This window comes from Drosophila arizonae, chromosome 2 (genome assembly GCF_054131065.1).
Source record: "Drosophila arizonae isolate 15081-1271.41 chromosome 2, UAZ_ARI_1.0, whole genome shotgun sequence".
In the NCBI taxonomy this organism is placed as follows: Eukaryota; Metazoa; Arthropoda; class Insecta; order Diptera; family Drosophilidae; genus Drosophila; species Drosophila arizonae.
Window position 1 is genome coordinate 30203570 of NC_142922.1, and position 20418 is coordinate 30223987.

A 20418-nucleotide genomic window follows, 5' to 3' on the forward strand; every position below is an offset into this window, starting at 1 on the left:
CACTTTTTTACCTTATACGCCATTACGCCATTACGCCCTTTTCATATTTCTCTACTTCATATATCGTTCTTTAATTTTACAAATTTGTAAAATCGTGTCTGCATATAAACATATACATATAAATATTTATTGCATTTCCATATCAAATGTCAATTCCAATTGCTAATTTTGCTCCATTTTGCTCCATTTTGCTCCGTTTTGCCACCACATCATGCCCATTAACGAGATTTGGCCTCGTTGTTGTTGCTTTGCTTTTGCTGGCCATTGAGCTCCAGTCATGGAGCACACAGCCTTCATTTGTAGTGGCCAAGGATTCACAACGTGTTGTTCCTCAATGACGCCTTCATGTTTGTTCGCTAACCACATTTTTGTCGCCAACGACCATACCACGCTGAGTACATCGGTTCTCGTCCGATCACCGAAATTAAGCAGCGTCGGGATGCGGTTAGTACTTAGATGAGGGACCGCTTGGGAACACCGCGTGTTGTTGGCATCGTCCAAAACACTTTTTTACCTTATACGCCATTACGCCATTACGCCCTTTTCATATTTCTCTACTTCATATATCGTTCTTTAATTTTACAAATTTGTAAAATTGTGTCTGCATATAAACATATATAAATATTTATTGCATTTCCATATCAAATGTCAATTCCAATTGCTAATTTTGCTCCATTTTGCTCCATTTTGCTCCGTTTTGCCACCACATCATGCCCATTAACGAGATTTGGCCTCGTTGTTGTTGCTTTGCTTTTGCTGGCCATTGAGCTCCAGTCATGGAGCACACAGCCTTCATTTGTAGTGGCCAAGGATTCACAACGTGTTGTTCCTCAATGACGCCTTCATGTTTGTTCGCTAACCACATTTATGTCGCCAACGACCATACCACGCTGAGTACATCGGTTCTCGTCCGATCACCGAAATTAAGCAGCGTCGGGCGCGGTTAGTACTTAGATGGGGGACCGCTTGGGAACACCGCGTGTTGTTGGCATCGTCCATAACACTTTTTTACCTTATACGCCATTACGCCATTACGCCCTTTTCATATTTCTCTACTTCATATATCGTTCTTTAATTTTACAAATTTGTAAAATCGTGTCTGCATATAAACATATACATATAAATATTTATTGCATTTCCATATCAAATGTCAATTCCAATTGCTAATTTTGCTCCATTTTGCTCCATTTTGCTCCGTTTTGCCACCACATCATGCCCATTAACGAGATTTGGCCTCGTTGTTGTTGCTTTGCTTTTGCTGGCCATTGAGCTCCAGTCATGGAGCACACAGCCTTCATTTGTAGTGGCCAAGGATTCACAACGTGTTGTTCCTCAATGACGCCTTCATGTTTGTTCGCTAACCACATCTATGTCGCCAACGACCATACCACGCTGAGTACATCGGTTCTCGTCCGATCACCGAAATTAAGCAGCGTCGGGCGCGGTTAGTACTTAGATGGGGGACCGCTTGGGAACACCGCGTGTTGTTGGCATCGTCCAAAACACTTTTTTACCTTATACGCCATTACGCCATTACGCCATTACGCCCTTTTCATATTTCTCTACTTCATATATCGTTCTTTAATTTTACAAATTTGTAAAATTGTGTCTGCATATAAACATATATAAATATTTATTGCATTTCCATATCAAATGTCAATTCCAATTGCTAATTTTGCTCCATTTTGCTCCGTTTTGCCACCACATCATGCCCATTAACGAGATTTGGCCTCGTTGTTGTTGCTTTGCTTTTGCTGGCCATTGAGCTCCAGTCATGGAGCACACAGCCTTCATTTGTAGTGGCCAAGGATTCACAACGTGTTGTTCCTCAATGACGCCTTCATGTTTGTTCGCTAACCACATTTATGTCGCCAACGACCATACCACGCTGAGTACATCGGTTCTCGTCCGATCACCGAAATTAAGCAGCGTCGGGCGCGGTTAGTACTTAGATGGGGGACCGCTTGGGAACACCGCGTGTTGTTGGCATCGTCCAAAACACTTTTTTACCTTATACGCCATTACGCCATTACGCCCTTTTCATATTTCTCTACTTCATATATCGTTCTTTTTATACCCTGAACCCATTTTCAATGGGAAATCAGGGTATAATGGTTTTGTTGAAATGTATGTAACAGGGAGAAGGAGGCGTGGCAGACCCCACAAAGTATATATATTCTTGATCAGGGTGACGAGCTGAGTTGATTTGGCCCTGTCCGTCTGTCTGTCCGTCTGTCCGTCTGTCCGTCTGTCCGTCTGTCCGTCTGTCCGTATGTATGAACGCGTCGATTTCAGAAGATATAAGAGCTAGAGACTTCAAATTTTTTTTAAAATGTCCGTAATTACAGCGCGCATATCAAGTTTATCATTAAAATTCGATAACTCATCCCGATCTTTTTTTATCGATAAAAAACCTTATCGAAAACCAGTTATAAAATTATATCTTCTACACCTTTATTGCTAGAGTCTCCAAATTTTTAATGTATGCTTATATGCAATTTATACAATTTCGGTTTTTGTTAAAATTTACCCCCCACCCTTAAATTCACCCCCTCACCCTCACTTTTGTAAAAAGCGTATTTCAAATACTAGAGACTTGTGCTTTGGCAATTACATGCATATCCATGTTATAATCATAATCTGAAAGTTTCATGAAGATCGTACGTCCATAAAAAAAGTTATTAAACAATTAAGTTCTCATACATAGTAAGCACACTGCAGCCCATGCGTGTTTATGCGTGGGTGCTTGTGTGTGTATGTGTTTGTGTATGTGTGTGTGTATGTGTTTGTGTATGTGTGTGTGTATGTGTATGTGTGTGTGTATGCGTTTGTGTATGTATGCGTATGTGTGTGTGTGTATGTGTGTCTGTATGCGTGTGTGTATATGTATGCCTGTGTGTGTGTGTGTGCGTGTTTCTTGTGTAAGCTGAAAGACGCGAAAAATTATTGAAATATCTATTGCTCCAAGGGTTCAGGGGATCTCGTAGTCGAGCAGTCTCGACTAGAGCTTTCTTACTTGTTAATTTTACAAATTTGTAAAATTGTGTCTGCATATAAACATATATAAATATTTATTGCATTTCCATATCAAATGTCAATTCCAATTGCTAATTTTGCTCCATTTTGCTCCATTTTGCTCCGTTTTGCCACCACATCATGCCCATTAACGAGATTTGGCCTCGTTGTTGTTGCTTTGCTTTTGCTGGCCATTGAGCTCCAGTCATGGAGCACACAGCCTTCATTTGTAGTGGCCAAGGATTCACAACGTGTTGTTCCTCAATGACGCCTTCATGTTTGTTCGCTAACCACATTTATGTCGCCAACGACCATACCACGCTGAGTACATCGGTTCTCGTCCGATCACCGAAATTAAGCAGCGTCGGGCGCGGTTAGTACTTAGATGGGGGACCGCTTGGGAACACCGCGTGTTGTTGGCATCGTCCAAAACACTTTTTTACCTTATACGCCATTACGCCATTACGCCCTTTTCATATTTCTCTACTTCATATATCGTTCTTTAATTTTACAAATTTGTAAAATTGTGTCTGCATATAAACATATATAAGTATTTATTGCATTTCCATATCAAATGTCAATACCAATTGCTAATTTTGCTCCATTTTGCTCCATTTTTCTCCATTTTGCTCCATTTTGCTCCGTTTTGCCACCACATCATGCCCATTAACGAGATTTGGCCTCGTTGTTGTTGCTTTGCTTTTGCTGGCCATTGAGCTCCAGTCATGGAGCACACAGCCTTCATTTGTAGTGGCCAAGGATTCACAACGTGTTGTTCCTCAATGACGCCTTCATGTTTGTTCGCTAACCACATTTATGTCGCCAACGACCATACCACGCTGAGTACATCGGTTCTCGTCCGATCACCGAAATTAAGCAGCGTCGGGCGCGGTTAGTACTTAGATGGGGGACCGCTTGGGAACACCGCGTGTTGTTGGCATCGTCCAAAACACTTTTTTACCTTATACGCCATTACGCCATTACGCCCTTTTCATATTTCTCTACTTCATATATCGTTCTTTAATTTTACAAATTTGTAAAATTGTGTCTGCATATAAACATATATAAGTATTTATTGCATTTCCATATCAAATGTCAATACCAATTGCTAATTTTGCTCCATTTTGCTCCATTTTTCTCCATTTTCCTCCATTTTGCTCCGTTTTGCCACCACATCATGCCCATTAACGAGATTTGGCCTCGTTGTTGTTGCTTTGCTTTTGCTGGCCATTGAGCTCCAGTCATGGAGCACACAGCCTTCATTTGTAGTGGCCAAGGATTCACAACGTGTTGTTCCTCAATGACGCCTTCATGTTTGTTCGCTAACCACATTTATGTCGCCAACGACCATACCACGCTGAGTACATCGGTTCTCGTCCGATCACCGAAATTAAGCAGCGTCGGGCGCGGTTAGTACTTAGATGGGGGACCGCTTGGGAACACCGCGTGTTGTTGGCATCGTCCATAACACTTTTTTACCTTATACGTCATTACGCCATTACGCCCTTTTCATATTTCTCTACTTCATATATCGTTCTTTAATTTTACAAATTTGTAAAATTGTGTCTGCATATAAACATATATAAATATTTATTGCATTTCCATATCAAATGTCAATTCCAATTGCTAATTTTGCTCCATTTTGCTCCATTTTGCTCCGTTTTGCCACCACATCATGCCCATTAACGAGATTTGGCCTCGTTGTTGTTGCTTTGCTTTTGCTGGCCATTGAGCTCCAGTCATGGAGCACACAGCCTTCATTTGTAGTGGCCAAGGATTCACAACGTGTTGTTCCTCAATGACGCCTTCATGTTTGTTCGCTAACCACATTTATGTCGCCAACGACCATACCACGCTGAGTACATCGGTTCTCGTCCGATCACCGAAATTAAGCAGCGTCGGGCGCGGTTAGTACTTAGATGAGGGACCGCTTGGGAACACCGCGTGTTGTTGGCATCGTCCATAACACTTTTTTACCTTATACGCCATTACGCCATTACGCCCTTTTCATATTTCTCTACTTCATATATCGTTCTTTAATTTTACAAATTTGTAAAATCGTGTCTGCATATAAACATATACATATAAATATTTATTGCATTTCCATATCAAATGTCAATTCCAATTGCTAATTTTGCTCCATTTTGCTCCATTTTGCTCCGTTTTGCCACCACATCATGCCCATTAACGAGATTTGGCCTCGTTGTTGTTGCTTTGCTTTTGCTGGCCATTGAGCTCCAGTCATGGAGCACACAGCCTTCATTTGTAGTGGCCAAGGATTCACAACGTGTTGTTCCTCAATGACGCCTTCATGTTTGTTCGCTAACCACATTTATGTCGCCAACGACCATACCACGCTGAGTACATCGGTTCTCGTCCGATCACCGAAATTAAGCAGCGTCGGGCGCGGTTAGTACTTAGATGAGGGACCGCTTGGGAACACCGCGTGTTGTTGGCATCGTCCATAACACTTTTTTACCTTATACGCCATTACGCCATTACGCCCTTTTCATATTTCTCTACTTCATATATCGTTCTTTAATTTTACAAATTTGTAAAATCGTGTCTGCATATAAACATATACATATAAATATTTATTGCATTTCCATATCAAATGTCAATTCCAATTGCTAATTTTGCTCCATTTTGCTCCATTTTGCTCCGTTTTGCCACCACATCATGCCCATTAACGAGATTTGGCCTCGTTGTTGTTGCTTTGCTTTTGCTGGCCATTGAGCTCCAGTCATGGAGCACACAGCCTTCATTTGTAGTGGCCAAGGATTCACAACGTGTTGTTCCTCCTGTTTGTTCGCTAACCACATTTATGTCGCCAACGACCATACCACGCTGAGTACATCGGTTCTCGTCCGATCACCGAAATTAAGCAGCGTCGGGCGCGGTTAGTACTTAGATGAGGGACCGCTTGGGAACACCGCGTGTTGTTGGCATCGTCCATAACACTTTTTTACCTTATACGCCATTACGCCATTACGCCCTTTTCATATTTCTCTACTTCATATATCGTTCTTTAATTTTACAAATTTGTAAAATCGTGTCTGCATATAAACATATACATATAAATATTTATTGCATTTCCATATCAAATGTCAATTCCAATTGCTAATTTTGCTCCATTTTGCTCCATTTTGCTCCGTTTTGCCACCACATCATGCCCATTAACGAGATTTGGCCTCGTTGTTGTTGCTTTGCTTTTGCTGGCCATTGAGCTCCAGTCATGGAGCACACAGCCTTCATTTGTAGTGGCCAAGGATTCACAACGTGTTGTTCCTCCTGTTTGTTCGCTAACCACATTTATGTCGCCAACGACCATACCACGCTGAGTACATCGGTTCTCGTCCGATCACCGAAATTAAGCAGCGTCGGGCGCGGTTAGTACTTAGATGGGGGACCGCTTGGGAACACCGCGTGTTGTTGGCATCGTCCAAAACACTTTTTTACCTTATACGCCATTACGCCATTACGCCCTTTTCATATTTCTCTACTTCATATATCGTTCTTTAATTTTACAAATTTGTAAAATTGTGTCTGCATATAAACATATATAAGTATTTATTGCATTTCCATATCAAATGTCAATACCAATTGCTAATTTTGCTCCATTTTGCTCCATTTTTCTCCATTTTGCTCCATTTTGCTCCGTTTTGCCACCACATCATGCCCATTAACGAGATTTGGCCTCGTTGTTGTTGCTTTGCTTTTGCTGGCCATTGAGCTCCAGTCATGGAGCACACAGCCTTCATTTGTAGTGGCCAAGGATTCACAACGTGTTGTTCCTCAATGACGCCTTCATGTTTGTTCGCTAACCACATTTATGTCGCCAACGACCATACCACGCTGAGTACATCGGTTCTCGTCCGATCACCGAAATTAAGCAGCGTCGGGCGCGGTTAGTACTTAGATGAGGGACCGCTTGGGAACACCGCGTGTTGTTGGCATCGTCCATAACACTTTTTTACCTTATACGCCATTACGCCATTACGCCCTTTTCATATTTCTCTACTTCATATATCGTTCTTTAATTTTACAAATTTGTAAAATTGTGTCTGCATATAAACATATATAAATATTTATTGCATTTCCATATCAAATGTCAATTCCAATTGCTAATTTTGCTCCATTTTGCTCCATTTTGCTCCGTTTTGCCACCACATCATGCCCATTAACGAGATTTGGCCTCGTTGTTGTTGCTTTGCTTTTGCTGGCCATTGAGCTCCAGTCATGGAGCACACAGCCTTCATTTGTAGTGGCCAAGGATTCACAACGTGTTGTTCCTCAATGACGCCTTCATGTTTGTTCGCTAACCACATTTATGTCGCCAACGACCATACCACGCTGAGTACATCGGTTCTCGTCCGATCACCGAAATTAAGCAGCGTCGGGCGCGGTTAGTACTTAGATGGGGGACCGCTTGGGAACACCGCGTGTTGTTGGCATCGTCCATAACACTTTTTTACCTTATACGCCATTACGCCATTACGCCCTTTTCATATTTCTCTACTTCATATATCGTTCTTTAATTTTACAAATTTGTAAAATCGTGTCTGCATATAAACATATACATATAAATATTTATTGCATTTCCATATCAAATGTCAATTCCAATTGCTAATTTTGCTCCATTTTGCTCCATTTTGCTCCGTTTTGCCACCACATCATGCCCATTAACGAGATTTGGCCTCGTTGTTGTTGCTTTGCTTTTGCTGGCCATTGAGCTCCAGTCATGGAGCACACAGCCTTCATTTGTAGTGGCCAAGGATTCACAACGTGTTGTTCCTCAATGACGCCTTCATGTTTGTTCGCTAACCACATTTATGTCGCCAACGACCATACCACGCTGAGTACATCGGTTCTCGTCCGATCACCGAAATTAAGCAGCGTCGGGCGCGGTTAGTACTTAGATGAGGGACCGCTTGGGAACACCGCGTGTTGTTGGCATCGTCCATAACACTTTTTTACCTTATACGCCATTACGCCATTACGCCCTTTTCATATTTCTCTACTTCATATATCGTTCTTTAATTTTACAAATTTGTAAAATCGTGTCTGCATATAAACATATACATATAAATATTTATTGCATTTCCATATCAAATGTCAATTCCAATTGCTAATTTTGCTCCATTTTGCTCCATTTTGCTCCGTTTTGCCACCACATCATGCCCATTAACGAGATTTGGCCTCGTTGTTGTTGCTTTGCTTTTGCTGGCCATTGAGCTCCAGTCATGGAGCACACAGCCTTCATTTGTAGTGGCCAAGGATTCACAACGTGTTGTTCCTCAATGACGCCTTCATGTTTGTTCGCTAACCACATTTTTGTCGCCAACGACCATACCACGCTGAGTACATCGGTTCTCGTCCGATCACCGAAATTAAGCAGCGTCGGGATGCGGTTAGTACTTAGATGAGGGACCGCTTGGGAACACCGCGTGTTGTTGGCATCGTCCAAAACACTTTTTATACCCTGAACCCATTGAAAATGGGAAATCAGGGTATAATGGTTTTGTTAAAAGTATGTAACAGGCAGAAGGAGGCGTGGCAGACCCCACAAAGTATATATATTCTTGATCAGGACGACGAGCTGAGTCGATTTTGCCCTGTCCGTCTGTCTGTCCGTCCGTCCGTCCGTCCGTCCGTCCGTCCGTCCGTCCGTCCGTCCGTCCGTCCGTCCGTCCGTATGTATGAACGCGTCGATTTCAGAAGATATAAGAGCTAGAGACTTCAAATTTTTTTTAAAATGTCCGTAATTACAGCGCGCATATCAAGTTTATCATTAAAAATCGCTAACTCATCCCGATCTTTTTTTATCGATAAAAAACCTTATCGAAAACCAGTTATAAAATTATATCTTCTACACCTTTATTGCTAGAGTCTCCAAATTTTTAGTGTATGCTTATATGCATATTATACAATTTCGGATTTTGTTAAAATTTACCCCTCACCCTTAAATTCACCCCCTCACCCTCACTTTTGTAAAAAGCGTATTTCAAATACTAGAGGCTTGGGCTTTGGAATATACACACATATTCACCATATGATTACGCTCTAAAAGTTTCATTAAGATCGTATGTCTACAAAAGAAATTATTTAACAAATAAATTCTCATAATATTGCCCACACTGCAGCGCAGCCCAAGCGCAGTCGCTGCTTACTGCGCAGTTAGCAGAGCGCAGGCTTATGCGTGCGTGTGGATGCATGTGTATGTATGTGTGCATAAAAGAAGTGCAGAATGATTAGAATATCAGCTTGGAGGGTTCAGGGTATCTCCTAGTCGAGCAGTCTCGACTGGAGCTTTCTTACTTGTTTACCTTATACGCCATTACGCCATTACGCCCTTTTCATATTTCTCTACTTCATATATCGTTCTTTAATTTTACAAATTTGTAAAATTGTGTCTGCATATAAACATATATAAATATTTATTGCATTTCCATATCAAATGTCAATTCCAATTGCTAATTTTGCTCCATTTTGCTCCATTTTGCTCCATTTTGCTCCGTTTTGCCACCACATCATGCCCATTAACGAGATTTGGCCTCGTTGTTGTTGCTTTGCTTTTGCTGGCCATTGAGCTCCAGTCATGGAGCACACAGCCTTCATTTGTAGTGGCCAAGGATTCACAACGTGTTGTTCCTCAATGACGCCTTCATGTTTGTTCGCTAACCACATTTATGTCGCCAACGACCATACCACGCTGAGTACATCGGTTCTCGTCCGATCACCGAAATTAAGCAGCGTCGGGCGCGGTTAGTACTTAGATGGGGGACCGCTTGGGAACACCGCGTGTTGTTGGCATCGTCCAAAACACTTTTTTACCTTATACGCCATTACGCCATTACGCCCTTTTCATATTTCTCTACTTCATATATCGTTCTTTTTATACCCTGAACCCATTTTCAATGGGAAATCAGGGTATAATGGTTTTGTTGAAATGTATGTAACAGGGAGAAGGAGGCGTGGCAGACCCCACAAAGTATATATATTCTTGATCAGGGTGACGAGCTGAGTTGATTTGGCCCTGTCCGTCTGTCTGTCCGTCTGTCCGTCTGTCCGTCTGTCCGTCTGTCCGTCTGTCCGTCTGTCCGTCTGTCCGTCTGTCCGTATGTATGAACGCGTCGATTTCAGAAGATATAAGAGCTAGAGACTTCAAATTTTTTTTAAAATGTCCGTAATTACAGCGCGCATATCAAGTTTATCATTAAAATTCGATAACTCATCCCGATCTTTTTTTATCGATAAAAAACCTTATCGAAAACCAGTTATAAAATTATATCTTCTACACCTTTATTGCTAGAGTCTCCAAATTTTTAATGTATGCTTATATGCAATTTATACAATTTCGGTTTTTGTTAAAATTTACCCCCCACCCTTAAATTCACCCCCTCACCCTCACTTTTGTAAAAAGCGTATTTCAAATACTAGAGACTTGTGCTTTGGCAATTACATGCATATCCATGTTATAATCATAATCTGAAAGTTTCATGAAGATCGTACGTCCATAAAAAAAGTTATTAAACAATTAAGTTCTCATACATAGTAAGCACACTGCAGCCCATGCGTGTTTATGCGTGGGTGCTTGTGTGTGTATGTGTTTGTGTATGTGTGTGTGTATGTGTTTGTGTATGTGTGTGTGTATGTGTATGTGTGTGTGTATGCGTTTGTGTATGTATGCGTATGTGTGTGTGTGTATGTGTGTCTGTATGCGTGTGTGTATATGTATGCCTGTGTGTGTGTGTGTGCGTGTTTCTTGTGTAAGCTGAAAGACGCGAAAAATTATTGAAATATCTATTGCTCCAAGGGTTCAGGGGATCTCGTAGTCGAGCAGTCTCGACTAGAGCTTTCTTACTTGTTAATTTTACAAATTTGTAAAATTGTGTCTGCATATAAACATATATAAATATTTATTGCATTTCCATATCAAATGTCAATTCCAATTGCTAATTTTGCTCCATTTTGCTCCATTTTGCTCCGTTTTGCCACCACATCATGCCCATTAACGAGATTTGGCCTCGTTGTTGTTGCTTTGCTTTTGCTGGCCATTGAGCTCCAGTCATGGAGCACACAGCCTTCATTTGTAGTGGCCAAGGATTCACAACGTGTTGTTCCTCAATGACGCCTTCATGTTTGTTCGCTAACCACATTTATGTCGCCAACGACCATACCACGCTGAGTACATCGGTTCTCGTCCGATCACCGAAATTAAGCAGCGTCGGGCGCGGTTAGTACTTAGATGGGGGACCGCTTGGGAACACCGCGTGTTGTTGGCATCGTCCAAAACACTTTTTTACCTTATACGCCATTACGCCATTACGCCCTTTTCATATTTCTCTACTTCATATATCGTTCTTTAATTTTACAAATTTGTAAAATTGTGTCTGCATATAAACATATATAAGTATTTATTGCATTTCCATATCAAATGTCAATACCAATTGCTAATTTTGCTCCATTTTGCTCCATTTTCTCCATTTTGCTCCATTTTGCTCCGTTTTGCCACCACATCATGCCCATTAACGAGATTTGGCCTCGTTGTTGTTGCTTTGCTTTTGCTGGCCATTGAGCTCCAGTCATGGAGCACACAGCCTTCATTTGTAGTGGCCAAGGATTCACAACGTGTTGTTCCTCAATGACGCCTTCATGTTTGTTCGCTAACCACATTTATGTCGCCAACGACCATACCACGCTGAGTACATCGGTTCTCGTCCGATCACCGAAATTAAGCAGCGTCGGGCGCGGTTAGTACTTAGATGGGGGACCGCTTGGGAACACCGCGTGTTGTTGGCATCGTCCAAACACTTTTTTACCTTATACGCCATTACGCCATTACGCCCTTTTCATATTTCTCTACTTCATATATCGTTCTTTAATTTTACAAATTTGTAAAATTGTGTCTGCATATAAACATATAATAAGTATTTATTGCATTTCCATATCAAATGTCAATACCAATTGCTAATTTTGCTCCATTTTGCTCCATTTTCTCCATTTTCTCCATTTTGCTCCGTTTTGCCACCACATCATGCCCATTAACGAGATTTGGCCTCGTTGTTGTTGCTTTGCTTTTGCTGGCCATTGAGCTCCAGTCATGGAGCACACAGCCTTCATTTGTAGTGGCCAAGGATTCACAACGTGTTGTTCCTCAATGACGCCTTCATGTTTGTTCGCTAACCACATTTATGTCGCCAACGACCATACCACGCTGAGTACATCGGTTCTCGTCCGATCACCGAAATTAAGCAGCGTCGGGCGCGGTTAGTACTTAGATGGGGGACCGCTTGGGAACACCGCGTGTTGTTGGCATCGTCCATAACACTTTTTTACCTTATACGTCCATTACGCCATTACTCCCTTTTCATATTTCTCTACTTCATATATCGTTCTTTAATTTTACAAATTTGTAAAATTGTGTCTGCATATAAACATATATAAATATTTATTGCATTTCCATATCAAATGTCAATTCCAATTGCTAATTTTGCTCCATTTTGCTCCATTTTGCTCCGTTTTGCCACCACATCATGCCCATTAACGAGATTTGGCCTCGTTGTTGTTGCTTTGCTTTTGCTGGCCATTGAGCTCCAGTCATGGAGCACACAGCCTTCATTTGTAGTGGCCAAGGATTCACAACGTGTTGTTCCTCAATGACGCCTTCATGTTTGTTCGCTAACCACATTTATGTCGCCAACGACCATACCACGCTGAGTACATCGGTTCTCGTCCGATCACCGAAATTAAGCAGCGTCGGGCGCGGTTAGTACTTAGATGAGGGACCGCTTGGGAACACCGCGTGTTGTTGGCATCGTCCATAACACTTTTTTACCTTATACGCCATTACGCCATTACGCCCTTTTCATATTTCTCTACTTCATATATCGTTCTTTAATTTTACAAATTTGTAAAATCGTGTCTGCATATAAACATATACATATAAATATTTATTGCATTTCCATATCAAATGTCAATTCCAATTGCTAATTTTGCTCCATTTTGCTCCATTTTGCTCCGTTTTGCCACCACATCATGCCCATTAACGAGATTTGGCCTCGTTGTTGTTGCTTTGCTTTTGCTGGCCATTGAGCTCCAGTCATGGAGCACACAGCCTTCATTTGTAGTGGCCAAGGATTCACAACGTGTTGTTCCTCCTGTTTGTTCGCTAACCACATTTATGTCGCCAACGACCATACCACGCTGAGTACATCGGTTCTCGTCCGATCACCGAAATTAAGCAGCGTCGGGCGCGGTTAGTACTTAGATGGGGGACCGCTTGGGAACACCGCGTGTTGTTGGCATCGTCCATAACACTTTTTTACCTTATACGCCATTACGCCATTACGCCCTTTTCATATTTCTCTACTTCATATATCGTTCTTTAATTTTACAAATTTGTAAAATTGTGTCTGCATATAAACATATATAAGTATTTATTGCATTTCCATATCAAATGTCAATACCAATTGCTAATTTTGCTCCATTTTGCTCCATTTCTCCATTTTGCTCCATTTTGCTCCGTTTTGCCACCACATCATGCCCATTAACGAGATTTGGCCTCGTTGTTGTTGCTTTGCTTTTGCTGGCCATTGAGCTCCAGTCATGGAGCACACAGCCTTCATTTGTAGTGGCCAAGGATTCACAACGTGTTGTTCCTCAATGACGCCTTCATGTTTGTTCGCTAACCACATTTATGTCGCCAACGACCATACCACGCTGAGTACATCGGTTCTCGTCCGATCACCGAAATTAAGCAGCGTCGGGCGCGGTTAGTACTTAGATGAGGGACCGCTTGGGAACACCGCGTGTTGTTGGCATCGTCCATAACACTTTTTTACCTTATACGCCATTACGCCATTACGCCCTTTTCATATTTCTCTACTTCATATATCGTTCTTTAATTTTACAAATTTGTAAAATTGTGTCTGCATATAAACATATATAAATATTTATTGCATTTCCATATCAAATGTCAATTCCAATTGCTAATTTTGCTCCATTTTGCTCCATTTTGCTCCGTTTTGCCACCACATCATGCCCATTAACGAGATTTGGCCTCGTTGTTGTTGCTTTGCTTTTGCTGGCCATTGAGCTCCAGTCATGGAGCACACAGCCTTCATTTGTAGTGGCCAAGGATTCACAACGTGTTGTTCCTCAATGACGCCTTCATGTTTGTTCGCTAACCACATTTATGTCGCCAACGACCATACCACGCTGAGTACATCGGTTCTCGTCCGATCACCGAAATTAAGCAGCGTCGGGCGCGGTTAGTACTTAGATGGGGGACCGCTTGGGAACACCGCGTGTTGTTGGCATCGTCCATAACACTTTTTTACCTTATACGCCATTACGCCATTACGCCCTTTTCATATTTCTCTACTTCATATATCGTTCTTTAATTTTACAAATTTGTAAAATCGTGTCTGCATATAAACATATACATATAAATATTTATTGCATTTCCATATCAAATGTCAATTCCAATTGCTAATTTTGCTCCATTTTGCTCCATTTTTGCTCCGTTTTGCCACCACATCATGCCCATTAACGAGATTTGGCCTCGTTGTTGTTGCTTTGCTTTTGCTGGCCATTGAGCTCCAGTCATGGAGCACACAGCCTTCATTTGTAGTGGCCAAGGATTCACAACGTGTTGTTCCTCAATGACGCCTTCATGTTTGTTCGCTAACCACATTTATGTCGCCAACGACCATACCACGCTGAGTACATCGGTTCTCGTCCGATCACCGAAATTAAGCAGCGTCGGGCGCGGTTAGTACTTAGATGAGGGACCGCTTGGGAACACCGCGTGTTGTTGGCATCGTCCATAACACTTTTTTACCTTATACGCCATTACGCCATTACGCCCCTTTTCATATTTCTCTACTTCATATATCGTTCTTTAATTTTACAAATTTGTAAAATCGTGTCTGCATATAAACATATACATATAAATATTTATTGCATTTCCATATCAAATGTCAATTCCAATTGCTAATTTTGCTCCATTTTGCTCCATTTTGCTCCGTTTTGCCACCACATCATGCCCATTAACGAGATTTGGCCTCGTTGTTGTTGCTTTGCTTTTGCTGGCCATTGAGCTCCAGTCATGGAGCACACAGCCTTCATTTGTAGTGGCCAAGGATTCACAACGTGTTGTTCCTCAATGACGCCTTCATGTTTGTTCGCTAACCACATTTTTGTCGCCAACGACCATACCACGCTGAGTACATCGGTTCTCGTCCGATCACCGAAATTAAGCAGCGTCGGGATGCGGTTAGTACTTAGATGAGGGACCGCTGGGAACACCGCGTGTTGTTGGCATCGTCCAAAACACTTTTTTATACCTGAACCCATTGAAAATGGGAAATCAGGGTATAATGGTTTTGTTAAAAGTATGTAACAGGCAGAAGGCGGCGTGGCAAGACCCCACAAAGTATATATATTCTTGATCAGGACGACGAGCTGAGTCGATTTTGCCCTGTCCGTCTGTCTGTCCGTCCGTCCGTCCGTCCGTCCGTTCCGTCCGTCCGTCCGTCCGTCCGTCCGTCCGTTCCGTCCGTCCGTATGTATGAACGCGTCGATTTCAGAAGCTTATAAGAGCTAGAGACTTCAAATTTTTTTTAAAATGTCCGTAATTACAGCGCGCATATCAAGTTTATCATTAAAATCGCTAATCATCCCGATCTTTTTTATCGATAAAAACAACCTTACGAAAACCAGTTATAAAATTCTATCTTCTACACCTTTATTGCTAGAGTCTCCAAATTTTTAGTGTATGCTTATATGCATATTATACAATTTCGGATTTTGTTAAAATTTACCCCTCACCCTTAAATTCACCCCCTCACCCTCACTTTTGTAAAAAGCGTATTTCAAATACTAGAGGCTTGGGCTTTGGAATATACACACATATTCACCATATGATTACGCTCTAAAAGTTTCATTAAGATCGTATGTCTACAAAAGAAATTATTTAACAAATAAATTCTCATAATATTGCCCACACTGCAGCGCAGCCCAAGCGCAGTCGCTGCTTACTGCGCAGTTAGCAGAGCGCAGGCTTATGCGTGCGTGTGGATGCATGTGTATGTATGTGTGCATAAAAGAAGTGCAGAATGATTAGAATATCAGCTTGGAGGGTTCAGGGTATCTCCTAGTCGAGCAGTCTCGACTGGAGCTTTCTTACTTGTTTACCTTATACGCCATTACGCCATTACGCCCTTTTCATATTTCTCTACTTCATATATCGTTCTTTAATTTTACAAATTTGTAAAATTGTGTCTGCATATAAACATATATAAATATTTATTGCATTTCCATATCAAATGTCAATTCCAATTGCTAATTTTGCTCCATTTTGCTCCATTTTGCTCCATTTTGCTCCGTTTTGCCACCACATCATGCCCATTAACGAGATTTGGCCTCGTTGTTGTTGCTTTGCTTTTGCTGGCCATTGAGCTCCAGTCATGGAGCACACAGCCTTCATTTGTAGTGGCCAAGGATTCACAACGTGTTGTTCCTCAATGACGCCTTCATGTTTGTTCGCTAACCACATTTATGTCGCCAACGACCATACCACGCTGAGTACATCGGTTCTCGTCCGATCACCGAAATTAAGCAGCGTCGGGCGCGGTTAGTACTTAGATGGGGGACCGCTTGGGAACACCGCGTGTTGTTGGCATCGTCCAAAACACTTTTTTACCTTATACGCCATTACGCCATTACGCCCTTTTCATATTTCTCTACTTCATATATCGTTCTTTAATTTTACAAATTTGTAAAATCGTGTCTGCATATAAACATATACATATAAATATTTATTGCATTTCCATATCAAATGTCAATTCCAATTGCTAATTTTGCTCCATTTTGCTCCATTTTGCTCCGTTTTGCCACCACATCATGCCCATTAACGAGATTTGGCCTCGTTGTTGTTGCTTTGCTTTTGCTGGCCATTGAGCTCCAGTCATGGAGCACACAGCCTTCATTTGTAGTGGCCAAGGATTCACAACGTGTTGTTCCTCCTGTTTGTTCGCTAACCACATTTATGTCGCCAACGACCATACCACGCTGAGTACATCGGTTCTCGTCCGATCACCGAAATTAAGCAGCGTCGGGCGCGGTTAGTACTTAGATGAGGGACCGCTTGGGAACACCGCGTGTTGTTGGCATCGTCCAAAACACTTTTTTACCTTATACGCCATTACGCCATTACGCCCTTTTCATATTTCTCTACTTCATATATCGTTCTTTAATTTTACAAATTTGTAAAATTGTGTCTGCATATAAACATATATAAATATTTATTGCATTTCCATATCAAATGTCAATTCCAATTGCTAATTTTGCTCCATTTTGCTCCATTTTGCTCCGTTTTGCCACCACATCATGCCCATTAACGAGATTTGGCCTCGTTGTTGTTGCTTTGCTTTTGCTGGCCATTGAGCTCCAGTCATGGAGCACACAGCCTTCATTTGTAGTGGCCAAGGATTCACAACGTGTTGTTCCTCAATGACGCCTTCATGTTTGTTCGCTAACCACATTTATGTCGCCAACGACCATACCACGCTGAGTACATCGGTTCTCGTCCGATCACCGAAATTAAGCAGCGTCGGGCGCGGTTAGCACTTAGATGGGGGACCGCTTGGGAACACCGCGTGTTGTTGGCATCGTCCATAACACTTTTTTACCTTATACGCCATTACGCCATTACGCCCTTTTCATATTTCTCTACTTCATATATCGTTCTTTAATTTTACAAATTTGTAAAATCGTGTCTGCATATAAACATATACATATAAATATTTATTGCATTTCCATATCAAATGTCAATTCCAATTGCTAATTTTGCTCCATTTTGCTCCATTTTGCTCCGTTTTGCCACCACATCATGCCCATTAACGAGATTTGGCCTCGTTGTTGTTGCTTTGCTTTTGCTGGCCATTGAGCTCCAGTCATGGAGCACACAGCCTTCATTTGTAGTGGCCAAGGATTCACAACGTGTTGTTCCTCCTGTTTGTTCGCTAACCACATTTATGTCGCCAACGACCATACCACGCTGAGTACATCGGTTCTCGTCCGATCACCGAAATTAAGCAGCGTCGGGCGCGGTTAGTACTTAGATGGGGGACCGCTTGGGAACACCGCGTGTTGTTGGCATCGTCCAAAACACTTTTTTACCTTATACGCCATTACGCCATTACGCCCTTTTCATATTTCTCTACTTCATATATCGTTCTTTAATTTTACAAATTTGTAAAATCGTGTCTGCATATAGACATATACATATAAATATTTATTGCATTTCCATATCAAATGTCAATTCCAATTGCTAATTTTGCTCCATTTTGCTCCATTTTGCTCCGTTTTGCCACCACATCATGCCCATTAACGAGATTTGGCCTCGTTGTTGTTGCTTTGCTTTTGCTGGCCATTGAGCTCCAGTCATGGAGCACACAGCCTTCATTTGTAGTGGCCAAGGATTCACAACGTGTTGTTCCTCAATGACGCCTTCATGTTTGTTCGCTAACCACATCTATGTCGCCAACGACCATACCACGCTGAGTACATCGGTTCTCGTCCGATCACCGAAATTAAGCAGCGTCGGGCGCGGTTAGTACTTAGATGGGGGACCGCTTGGGAACACCGCGTGTTGTTGGCATCGTCCAAAACACTTTTTTACCTTATACGCCATTACGCCATTACGCCCTTTTCATATTTCTCTACTTCATATATCGTTCTTTAATTTTACAAATTTGTAAAATTGTGTCTGCATATAAACATATATAAGTATTTATTGCATTTCCATATCAAATGTCAATACCAATTGCTAATTTTGCTCCATTTTGCTCCATTTTGCTCCATTTTGCTCCATTTTGCTCCGTTTTGCCACCACATCATGCCCATTAACGAGATTTGGCCTCGTTGTTGTTGCTTTGCTTTTGCTGGCCATTGAGCTCCAGTCATGGAGCACACAGCCTTCATTTGTAGTGGCCAAGGATTCACAACGTGTTGTTCCTCCTGTTTGTTCGCTAACCACATTTATGTCGCCAACGACCATACCACGCTGAGTACATCGGTTCTCGTCCGATCACCGAAATTAAGCAGCGTCAGGCGCGGTTAGTACTTAGATGGGGGACCGCTTGGGAACACCGCGTGTTGTTGGCATCGTCCAAAACACTTTTTTACCTTATACGCCATTACGCCATTACGCCCTTTTCATATTTCTCTACTTCATATATCGTTCTTTAATTTTACAAATTTGTAAAATCGTGTCTGCATATAGACATATACATATAAATATTTATTGCATTTCCATATCAAATGTCAATTCCAATTGCTAATTTTGCTCCATTTTGCTCCATTTTGCTCCGTTTTGCCACCACATCATGCCCATTAACGAGATTTGGCCTCGTTGTTGTTGCTTTGCTTTTGCTGGCCATTGAGCTCCAGTCATGGAGCACACAGCCTTCATTTGTAGTGGCCAAGGATTCACAACGTGTTGTTCCTCAATGACGCCTTCATGTTTGTTCGCTAACCACATTTTTGTCGCCAACGACCATACCACGCTGAGTACATCGGTTCTCGTCCGATCACCGAAATTAAGCAGCGTCGGGCGCGGTTAGTACTTAGATGGGGGACCGCTTGGGAACACCGCGTGTTGTTGGCATCGTCCAAAACACTTTTTTACCTTATACGCCATTACGCCATTACGCCCTTTTCATATTTCTCTACTTCATATATCGTTCTTTAATTTTACAAATTTGTAAAATTGTGTCTGCATATAAACATATATAAATATTTATTGCATTTCCATATCAAATGTCAATTCCAATTGCTAATTTTGCTCCATTTTGCTCCGTTTTGCCACCACATCATGCCCATTAACGAGATTTGGCCTCGTTGTTGTTGCTTTGCTTTTGCTGGCCATTGAGCTCCAGTCATGGAGCACACAGCCTTCATTTGTAGTGGCCAAGGATTCACAACGTGTTGTTCCTCCTGTTTGTTCGCTAACCACATTTATGTCGCCAACGACCATACCACGCTGAGTACATCGGTTCTCGTCCGATCACCGAAATTAAGCAGCGTCGGGCGCGGTTAGTACTTAGATGGGGGACCGCTTGGGAACACCGCGTGTTGTTGGCATCGTCCAAAACACTTTTTTACCTTATACGCCATTACGCCATTACGCCGTTTTCATATTTCTCTACTTCATATATCGTTCTTTAATTTTACAAATTTGTAAAATTGTGTCTGCATATAAACATACACTCATGATGAAAATAATAGGTACACCCCTTAAAATTAAACTTTTTTGAGTTTAGTTTAGCAAAACATTTTTTCTACTGCCCTTAACATGAAAATTTAAATGCACATTTGTGTATTAGGTATATATTA

The 20418-nt window shown here is 41.7% G+C and overlaps 19 non-coding genes and 14 pseudogenes across 19 annotated transcripts; all 33 read left to right on the forward strand.

Moving 5' to 3' along the window:
- Positions 1–373: 373 nt before the first annotated feature.
- LOC149270758 (5S ribosomal RNA) lies at positions 374–493 on the forward strand (annotated as a pseudogene).
- Positions 494–872: 379 nt separating this feature from the next.
- LOC149270759 (5S ribosomal RNA) lies at positions 873–991 on the forward strand. Its single transcript, XR_016268839.1, has one exon. It is a non-coding gene; the product is annotated as a 5S ribosomal RNA (ribosomal RNA).
- A 383-nt stretch (positions 992–1374) lies between these two features.
- Positions 1375–1493, forward strand: LOC149270760 (5S ribosomal RNA). Its single transcript, XR_016268840.1, has one exon. It is a non-coding gene; the product is annotated as a 5S ribosomal RNA (ribosomal RNA).
- Positions 1494–1870: 377 nt separating this feature from the next.
- LOC149270761 (5S ribosomal RNA) lies at positions 1871–1989 on the forward strand. Its single transcript, XR_016268841.1, has one exon. It is a non-coding gene; the product is annotated as a 5S ribosomal RNA (ribosomal RNA).
- Positions 1990–3318: 1329 nt separating this feature from the next.
- Positions 3319–3437, forward strand: LOC149270762 (5S ribosomal RNA). The gene has a single exon (XR_016268842.1). It is a non-coding gene; the product is annotated as a 5S ribosomal RNA (ribosomal RNA).
- A 399-nt stretch (positions 3438–3836) lies between these two features.
- Positions 3837–3955, forward strand: LOC149270763 (5S ribosomal RNA). Its single transcript, XR_016268843.1, has one exon. It is a non-coding gene; the product is annotated as a 5S ribosomal RNA (ribosomal RNA).
- A 399-nt stretch (positions 3956–4354) lies between these two features.
- Positions 4355–4473, forward strand: LOC149270764 (5S ribosomal RNA). The gene has a single exon (XR_016268844.1). It is a non-coding gene; the product is annotated as a 5S ribosomal RNA (ribosomal RNA).
- Positions 4474–4852: 379 nt separating this feature from the next.
- LOC149270765 (5S ribosomal RNA) lies at positions 4853–4971 on the forward strand (annotated as a pseudogene).
- Positions 4972–5354: 383 nt separating this feature from the next.
- On the forward strand, positions 5355–5473 carry LOC149270766 (5S ribosomal RNA; annotated as a pseudogene).
- Positions 5474–5844: 371 nt separating this feature from the next.
- On the forward strand, positions 5845–5963 carry LOC149270767 (5S ribosomal RNA; annotated as a pseudogene).
- A 371-nt stretch (positions 5964–6334) lies between these two features.
- On the forward strand, positions 6335–6453 carry LOC149270768 (5S ribosomal RNA). Its single transcript, XR_016268845.1, has one exon. It is a non-coding gene; the product is annotated as a 5S ribosomal RNA (ribosomal RNA).
- A 399-nt stretch (positions 6454–6852) lies between these two features.
- On the forward strand, positions 6853–6971 carry LOC149270769 (5S ribosomal RNA; annotated as a pseudogene).
- A 379-nt stretch (positions 6972–7350) lies between these two features.
- LOC149270770 (5S ribosomal RNA) lies at positions 7351–7469 on the forward strand. Its single transcript, XR_016268846.1, has one exon. It is a non-coding gene; the product is annotated as a 5S ribosomal RNA (ribosomal RNA).
- A 383-nt stretch (positions 7470–7852) lies between these two features.
- On the forward strand, positions 7853–7971 carry LOC149270771 (5S ribosomal RNA; annotated as a pseudogene).
- A 383-nt stretch (positions 7972–8354) lies between these two features.
- Positions 8355–8474, forward strand: LOC149270772 (5S ribosomal RNA; annotated as a pseudogene).
- Positions 8475–9709: 1235 nt separating this feature from the next.
- Positions 9710–9828, forward strand: LOC149270773 (5S ribosomal RNA). The gene has a single exon (XR_016268847.1). It is a non-coding gene; the product is annotated as a 5S ribosomal RNA (ribosomal RNA).
- Positions 9829–11181: 1353 nt separating this feature from the next.
- Positions 11182–11300, forward strand: LOC149270774 (5S ribosomal RNA). Its single transcript, XR_016268848.1, has one exon. It is a non-coding gene; the product is annotated as a 5S ribosomal RNA (ribosomal RNA).
- Positions 11301–11698: 398 nt separating this feature from the next.
- On the forward strand, positions 11699–11817 carry LOC149270775 (5S ribosomal RNA). The gene has a single exon (XR_016268850.1). It is a non-coding gene; the product is annotated as a 5S ribosomal RNA (ribosomal RNA).
- A 397-nt stretch (positions 11818–12214) lies between these two features.
- On the forward strand, positions 12215–12333 carry LOC149270776 (5S ribosomal RNA). Its single transcript, XR_016268851.1, has one exon. It is a non-coding gene; the product is annotated as a 5S ribosomal RNA (ribosomal RNA).
- Positions 12334–12713: 380 nt separating this feature from the next.
- Positions 12714–12832, forward strand: LOC149270777 (5S ribosomal RNA; annotated as a pseudogene).
- Positions 12833–13203: 371 nt separating this feature from the next.
- Positions 13204–13322, forward strand: LOC149270778 (5S ribosomal RNA). Its single transcript, XR_016268852.1, has one exon. It is a non-coding gene; the product is annotated as a 5S ribosomal RNA (ribosomal RNA).
- Positions 13323–13719: 397 nt separating this feature from the next.
- On the forward strand, positions 13720–13838 carry LOC149270779 (5S ribosomal RNA; annotated as a pseudogene).
- Positions 13839–14217: 379 nt separating this feature from the next.
- LOC149270780 (5S ribosomal RNA) lies at positions 14218–14336 on the forward strand. Its single transcript, XR_016268853.1, has one exon. It is a non-coding gene; the product is annotated as a 5S ribosomal RNA (ribosomal RNA).
- A 384-nt stretch (positions 14337–14720) lies between these two features.
- On the forward strand, positions 14721–14839 carry LOC149270781 (5S ribosomal RNA; annotated as a pseudogene).
- A 384-nt stretch (positions 14840–15223) lies between these two features.
- LOC149270782 (5S ribosomal RNA) lies at positions 15224–15342 on the forward strand (annotated as a pseudogene).
- Positions 15343–16583: 1241 nt separating this feature from the next.
- Positions 16584–16702, forward strand: LOC149270783 (5S ribosomal RNA). The gene has a single exon (XR_016268854.1). It is a non-coding gene; the product is annotated as a 5S ribosomal RNA (ribosomal RNA).
- A 371-nt stretch (positions 16703–17073) lies between these two features.
- Positions 17074–17192, forward strand: LOC149270784 (5S ribosomal RNA; annotated as a pseudogene).
- Positions 17193–17571: 379 nt separating this feature from the next.
- LOC149270785 (5S ribosomal RNA) lies at positions 17572–17690 on the forward strand (annotated as a pseudogene).
- A 371-nt stretch (positions 17691–18061) lies between these two features.
- On the forward strand, positions 18062–18180 carry LOC149270786 (5S ribosomal RNA). Its single transcript, XR_016268739.1, has one exon. It is a non-coding gene; the product is annotated as a 5S ribosomal RNA (ribosomal RNA).
- Positions 18181–18563: 383 nt separating this feature from the next.
- Positions 18564–18682, forward strand: LOC149270787 (5S ribosomal RNA). The gene has a single exon (XR_016268740.1). It is a non-coding gene; the product is annotated as a 5S ribosomal RNA (ribosomal RNA).
- Positions 18683–19069: 387 nt separating this feature from the next.
- LOC149270788 (5S ribosomal RNA) lies at positions 19070–19188 on the forward strand (annotated as a pseudogene).
- A 383-nt stretch (positions 19189–19571) lies between these two features.
- On the forward strand, positions 19572–19690 carry LOC149270789 (5S ribosomal RNA). Its single transcript, XR_016268741.1, has one exon. It is a non-coding gene; the product is annotated as a 5S ribosomal RNA (ribosomal RNA).
- Positions 19691–20047: 357 nt separating this feature from the next.
- LOC149270790 (5S ribosomal RNA) lies at positions 20048–20166 on the forward strand. The gene has a single exon (XR_016268742.1). It is a non-coding gene; the product is annotated as a 5S ribosomal RNA (ribosomal RNA).
- The last annotated feature ends 252 nt before the right edge of the window (positions 20167–20418 follow it).